Here is a 7,731-nt window from a genome sequence, read left to right as displayed (position 1 = left end):
TGATTTCTCCTAAATTGAAGCCAAATAATAGGATAACTTAGGAAGTCACCGAAATTCTCCTTCGAATCCGTGACATCCTCTAGTATTTCCTCCTTTGGACTCCAAAATAAAATGTTCCAAATTTGAACCAATCCCCCTTCACACTTCTTAGTCCGATATCTTTGAGATGTCCTTACCATTTGAATTCCTTGAAGATAATTTTTCCTTGATTTCTATCGAGAGTATTCTTAGGTAACTTCAGTTATCTAAGATGTAATTAACTATAGGGGCTTGCCCCTATAGGAAGCTTTTCCCGAACCCAGCACAATATAAACCCTATTTAATTCCTTATATTAAATAGAGGAATTTGTCGGCCAATATATATTGGTTCCGCAGATCAAACGGATGTCATGACTTTCTCTAGTTTATTTGATCGAGCCTCTCCCTCAATTCTTGTATTCATCCTTTGGGATAGATACAGAATTTGAGGTAAAGTGCTCTTCCATTTAAACTATGAAAATTATGGGGTCAGTTTGACTTCATCTTTTTCAAAACTAAATTTTTTTAACGTCCTTCTGAAGCGGGCAACGGGATTTCAATTCCGATGGCCGACAGCTTCTTACGGGCAAACTCCACAACAAAAATAGTGCCGACACCTGACCATGTTTTTTTTTTTTCTATTATTTATAGGTCTTGTGCATAAAAATTATGTACTTTTATTACATCTATTTGAATGTGTGCTAGATAGTTCTATTGATTTACTTATAATTGAGAAATTTCTAGCTCTCAACAATTTCAATATATAGAAACGAGTTTTTTGTTAAATATTGATATTTATTATATGCTTAATCTAATTGAAATTGAAGCAATAAATATTGCAAAATTAATTATGTATATATTTATAAATCTAATACTAGTCATCTAAATTTGTAATAATACCACTCATATTTCAAATAATGTAATAAAATTGTATTTTTTCCTTGCTTTCATTAAATTATTTACAAATTGGTTGTAACAAAACTATATAATTTTGTTAGTTTATTATTTTAGATAAATATTATATATTTAAATAACCCTTTTTTGAATGATAAGATTATCATTTTTTATTTAAATTGAGCTTAACATTGACAGCTTTAATAGAGTTTGTTCGACACATTCCTATAAGCAGGATCGCATGACCAAAAAATATATATATATATATATATATATATATATTGCCACACTATCTATTTGATACATCTCAATCTCTTATTGCAATCAACACCAACACACAAATCATACATACTTTGTTCAACTATTCTTCATGGTTATTTCTATCATCTCTTGTGTTTTATCGATAAGTTCTCTCATCTATGTCCATCACAAACTCGAAGAACTAGTAATGACAACAATTGAAATCTTGCCTACTCCTATGAATCTGTGAGGGTCAACCTAACCTTAGTGTTATTACCAACTATATTTGTCCAACATTTATTCCATTTATTGCCTCATCATGTACATCACAAGAGACATGGAAAACACACTTGCAAACATATATGAAAAATCATCTCGATGGCTCCTTATACAATTTAAGAAAAAACTGTCCTCCCGCGAAGAGAACAAAAACCATCATTGAATACATGTAACATATCAAAATTATTGTCGATGAATTATGGAGGATTTGCTACCAAATTTATCAAAATGATCTCACACTAACAATTCTAACATGACTTGAAGATAAGGATAGGATCTTAATTCTGATATGCATATGCTTGAGACCAATAACATTTGAAGAACTACATCAAAAGCTCATAAACTTTGAAGCTCGAAATCAGAAGCAAGAAGGCTATCTCCTCAACTATGCCCCCCTTCCCCACCACCCTTCCCCAATTATTAAAACTTTATTGACAACAAGGCCATTCAACACAATGATATCCAAAATTCACACCAAATCCCAATGCATTCATACCAATCCAAACAAGTTACAAATTCTTAGATTCATGTGGCATATCCTCCAACATTTTCTAAATAAAATGGCTTCTAAACATCAACACCTCCCACAATGTCATAACTGATCTCTAAAATCTATCCATACAGTATGAGCAACCTATTACCCCAAACATTCATATTGATGAGGGTACAAAACTTTAAATCATTCATACTGGTTCAACAACAACACTCTCACCTTCCAAATCATAAATAATAACTTTTTTGTTCCCTTTATGAAAGACGAATATCATATTTGTTTCCCAAATTTGTTATACTAATAATATCTCTATTGAATTCTCACCATATTTCGTTTATGTGAAGGACATTCATTTGAGAAATATTTCAGTGCAAGGAATAACTAAAGTTTCCACGACAAAGGCCTAAATATAATGATGTCAAATTCGTCTTGTCAACTGTCTATCAAAATTCTTCTTCGCTTAACTTCTTGTCAAAATTTATCATTATCTAGCTCAAATGTATCACAACTTGTGTTTAATTCACACTACTGTAATAAAGTTCACAAGTTACCCTTTACCTCACATCCTCCATTACTAGACCATATCAACTGGAGATATTATACTATGATGTTTGAACTTCTCATGTTCTCTTATATGATGGTTAATATTTTATATTTTGTTTGTTGATCATTTCACTCACTATACTTGGATCTACTCACTCAAACAGAAATATGAAGTTCAAGATATTTTTGTTCATTTAAAATGTTAGTAAAAAACCATACTTTCAATGGCCAATTCATTCTCTATTCACTGTCAAAGGTGGCGAGATTATCTCTTTAATATGTTTTACTTCTCATGGCATATCCCATCTCACTATTCCACTACATACTTCGAAACATAATGATTTATTCAAATGTCACCATCACCATATAATTGACACAACTCTTACTTTACAACATCACGCCTATCTTTCACTCTCCTTTTGCCCACCTGCATTCTTAACTATAATATATATTATTAACCGCATGCCGACCACCATTCTCTCCCTGTAATATCCATTCAAAATATTCTTTAGTCAGTATCCCAACAATATAAAATTATAAATACTTGAATGTTTGTGCTACTCATGTCATCAAATTTATGAGAATTTCAAATTAGAACCACACTCACAGTTTTGTGTATTTCTAAGGTATTCAATTAATCTCCACTGAAATTTAAAATTGAACATCCCCCTCCTTTGTCATTTCTTAGTCCAACACCAATCATACCACACTATTTTTGCACTTAAGAAACCTACCATGAAATCCTAATCAACTCCCACTCTTACTTCTCATCATACATTGTCTACTCTACTTGTATTTAATCTAGGAAATCTAAACCTATCATTACAGCATCCATGATAAGAAACACCTCAAATTTCAGTTTGTAATGATCCTCCATTTTCCCACTCTTCTCCTAGCAGCCTCCCATCAATAAACCACAACCCCACCAGTCTAATCAAATATTATTTCATTAAAGCACTACTCACTTCCAACGTTCACCTCAAATTTTCCAAAAATTTTGCACACAACAACTTATTATATCATAGATTCTACCTCCAAAACCGACCTTTTCATTCTTACAATACCTTCCCCACCATAGTTGACAATCCATAGAAAAGCTCTCCACTCATTCATCAAAATCAATGGTCAACCTTAAGCTAGCTTATCTCCATATACTCCTCATCATAACTTTTTTCACATTCTCAACTTTCTAATGCTCCTTGCAATAGCCAACCCATGCAAATATGATCTAAAAATAACATCCAATAGCCTCTCACCAAGCTAAACCTCAATGTTTCTCTTTCCTCACTTTGTAGGATACACCCACCTCTTCTCACAACTTATGAAACACCCCTAATGATGTGCTATTATGTTTGAGAAATTTATAGCACGACTTCAAACTAACACCTAGAATCTTGATCCACCTAGCCCTTTTTCAGAACCTTATTGGAAGTGAATGGGTGTTTCACATCAATCATAATTTTTATGGTTTCATAAATGGCTAAAAAGTTTAGTTTATGGCAATGGGTTTTGACTGATTCCATGACATTGACTATCATGAGAGATTCAGCCCCATTATTAAAAAATCAATGATTCAAATCATTCTTAATCTTCCAAACTCTAATGGACACCTCAGTGAAGGTATTTATATGCATCAACCACTTGAATTTTAAGAACATAGTTACATATGAAATCTATATAAGGTCCTTTATGGTATCAAACAAGTTCCACTTGCTTGACATCAACAAACTCATCACTTTCTTATTTCTATTGGGCTATTTAACTCAAAGTTAGATATATCATTATTATCTATTAAAATAACCCCTCACAATATATATTCTAGCATTTTTCAATGACATAATCCTCACAAGGAGTGATGCTAACTACTTCATAAAGTCTCACATAAGATTGCCAAAATTCTCAATTAAAGGTCTTGGTAATCTCTCTTATTTTAGGGGTTTCAAGCCATTCCCTATCCTCAAGAACTTATTTCTTCCCTAGAAAAATATATTAAAGATGTTTTAGAAAAGACTCACATAACAAATACAAATGAAGCCACTACACCTACGATCCTTAACCATATGCCAACCATCATTGATCGCACCTCTCTTACCAATGCAACCGAATAACACCCTCAGTCACATTCTTTAGTATTTCTCTTTCACTCAACCAGACATCACCTTCATATTTAACAAACTTTCAAAATTTATGCATCAACCAACCACTGTGGATTGGAGCGTTGAAGAATGTATGTTTTGTTACCTTTGAGACACCATCAATCATGATTTGTCACTCCCAACTCTCTCTACCAGGCTTTTTTAATTTTGATTGAGCTGTGAACATAATTGATTGCATCTCCAATAGAGAATATGTTATATTTTCTTGTCATAATGCTTTCTCAAGGAGCTTTAAGAAATAACACACAACTGCTCCATCTTCCACTTAAGCAAAATATTGTGTCATTTTCTCCATCACAATGAATCTCACTTAGTTACAATCACTTCTTCATGAACAATCCATTCATCTGCCCACCACCAATCGTGCTTGTCATTCTCAAATGAAATATATTTTGATCGACAACCATTTTGTCAAAGAAAAAGTTCAAAATGGAAACATTTGTGCCTCTTATATGCATTAAGATGACCAACTTGTTTGATGCACTCAGCAGACTTCTATCTTGTCATCGCCTTAGTCAACTTTGCGTCACGATTGATGTCATCTCTTAGGACTCCTAATTGAGGGGATATATTAAGGAACCATCATAAATCTAATATGTATTATATTTTTTTCATTTTTTCTCTCATCCTATTAATTTTTTATTCATTTTACGATTTAATATACCTTCCTTTTTATATCATCGATCTTTATCAATAAAATTCGTACATGCTCACTAATGTAAATTAACATTTCTTCCAAATTCTCCTTTGTCCCTCACACACACACACACACACACACACACACCTCATTTTTAATAAAATCTATATACTTGGAGTTTAATAGCACTAGGAGAAGGTTTTTTCAATTTAAATTTGTTTTTTTTTTTAAATGTGATTTATAAACGAGGTCCAAAATACATGACATGATGTTAAAATAGAGTTTATATTTAAAGTCAGAGGAGATTGAACAATAAAATTCATTAATTGGATTGCTTAATCTGCATATGTTTCTATTTCTTGGTAAGGGAGAAACTTGGTCCGGAACATGGCTGGATTTTGTTCCCTGCCATCCAATTACCCCATCCAAAAGCTCTAAATTAGTATACTTTTATTAGCCATTTAAGTTGAAGAGTCTAATTTTTATCCTTAAACAAAGAGTCATGCAAATTTAGTTCAATTTAATTCATAATTCACGTTAGAGATAAAGCATTGATATTTTTATTATAATATTTTTTAATCTATTTTTTCTCTGATTAGAAAAGAGAAAAAAGATTAGAGAGGTGAAGGAAGAAAGAAGATGATGGATTGTATTTTTTCTCATTGATATGCCTTACCTTAATTCTCCCCATTTATATAGGAGTATTTTTCTATAGAATAAAACACATGTTATAACTAAACTCATATTGTCTGGGATCTCAAAATTTGTCTGAATTTATCATTTACAACCTCAAATGCACATTTCATATCATCTTAGGCCTCTTATCATTCGTTGGAGTCGTATTTAGTTTCTATCATATGTCAGTTCGCGGAGTCACATCAGATGTCTAATTGGTCTTCCATCCAATGAATTCGTCATGCGAATACTTGACTCGTGTACTAGTAGATTGTGGTCTCATGGGTTTTTGGCACCGTGAGTGTAGCTTTTAATGAGATGGTGAACTCTCCTAATGGCTCATCTGGATGACAGACCTGAAGTATTTGTCGATATTCATATTTGAATGTCTATACTAAGCAAAAAATATTATGTTTGGAGTCTGACGTTATTGCCTAGACATGGAGTGCAATATTATTATACATTTGATTTTTCTTCATTACAATCATGCTCTACTAAATAAAAAAAAAACAAACATTAGCTTGTACTCAACCATTCATACTCAGCTCCTATCTATTCATACTAGACTACTTGGGTCAAATCTCATTTTACTTCCTCTACTTGTTGGGCTGAATTCTTTGGGGGACAAGCCAAAAATAAGAGAAAATATTGCATCCGGACACCATACGTAAGCTGAGTTAGGACAACAGACGTACCGATTCTTTCGGTATATTGAGTCCGTTGTCTGGACGCAACTTATGTCCACGAACGCAATAATTTTTTCCAGGAAAAAACGTTCGTCATACAAATATTATTTAAAAGTTTTAAGTTAAAAAGGTTTATAATAAGATAAATTCAAAATTTTCATAAATGTCTTCACAATATCAATATACTCAACTAATCTTGATAGTCTTTTTTATTTTTTAAGTAGTGATTTTAATAGCATAATTTTAGGCTAAAAATTATAGCAAAACCTTATAAGCATATATGAAAATTAGAAAGTTTGTTCGGATAGATATGGTATGAAAACAGCGCCCCATAAACATGTAAATTATGTCAACAAAATAAAAAATTCCATATTTATTTTCTTGAAAAATATAAAATCGCATGGCTCTATCAATTATTTCTAAATATGGAAACCATGCCGCGATTGGTTCAAAAGGAAATTATTTGGGGAAGGTTTGTAACAAAAAAGGAAAAAAAAAAAGCATAATTAAAAGGAGAAAAGGTGCATATCATTATTTGTTTTGGAATTTGAATCAGATTATGATTCCAAACTGTTGAGATTGCTCCCAGAAACACTCTCCCCAATAAAAATTATAGATTGATTCGGTTCACTTATATATAGTGGTGTAAACGAGCCGAACACGAGCGAGCCCAGGCGTAGCTCGTGTTCGGCTCGTTTATATTTCGAGCTCAAAAAGTGTGTTCGTGTTCGGCTTGTTTTCTTAGGGAGCCGAACACGAGTTGTTCACGAACAAATAGTCATTTTGACAACCCTAATCACGTAGTCATAAGAGTTAAGGATTGTGACAAGATTTAAAAATTATTATTTATATTAAAACATCATTTGAATCTAATTTAATAAATTTTATTATAGTTTCTTAATTAAAATTTTTAATTGATTATAAATCTTTGTAACTTTGTAGTCAATTAAGTTTTTTAAAAATACAACTCATCGAAGATATCAAAAATTGATTAGTATTATTTCAAGCCAAAACGAGCCGAACACAAACGAACAAATTTTTGTCCATGTTCGGCTCGTTAACTTAGCGAACGAGCTGAACACGAGCCGAACACGAGCTGTTTTGACAGCC

This window comes from Phalaenopsis equestris, unplaced genomic scaffold, assembly GCF_001263595.1.
Source record: "Phalaenopsis equestris unplaced genomic scaffold, ASM126359v1 Scaffold000522, whole genome shotgun sequence".
NCBI lineage: Eukaryota > Viridiplantae > Streptophyta > Magnoliopsida > Asparagales > Orchidaceae > Phalaenopsis > Phalaenopsis equestris.
Note: the sequence above shows the minus strand (reverse complement) of the source record.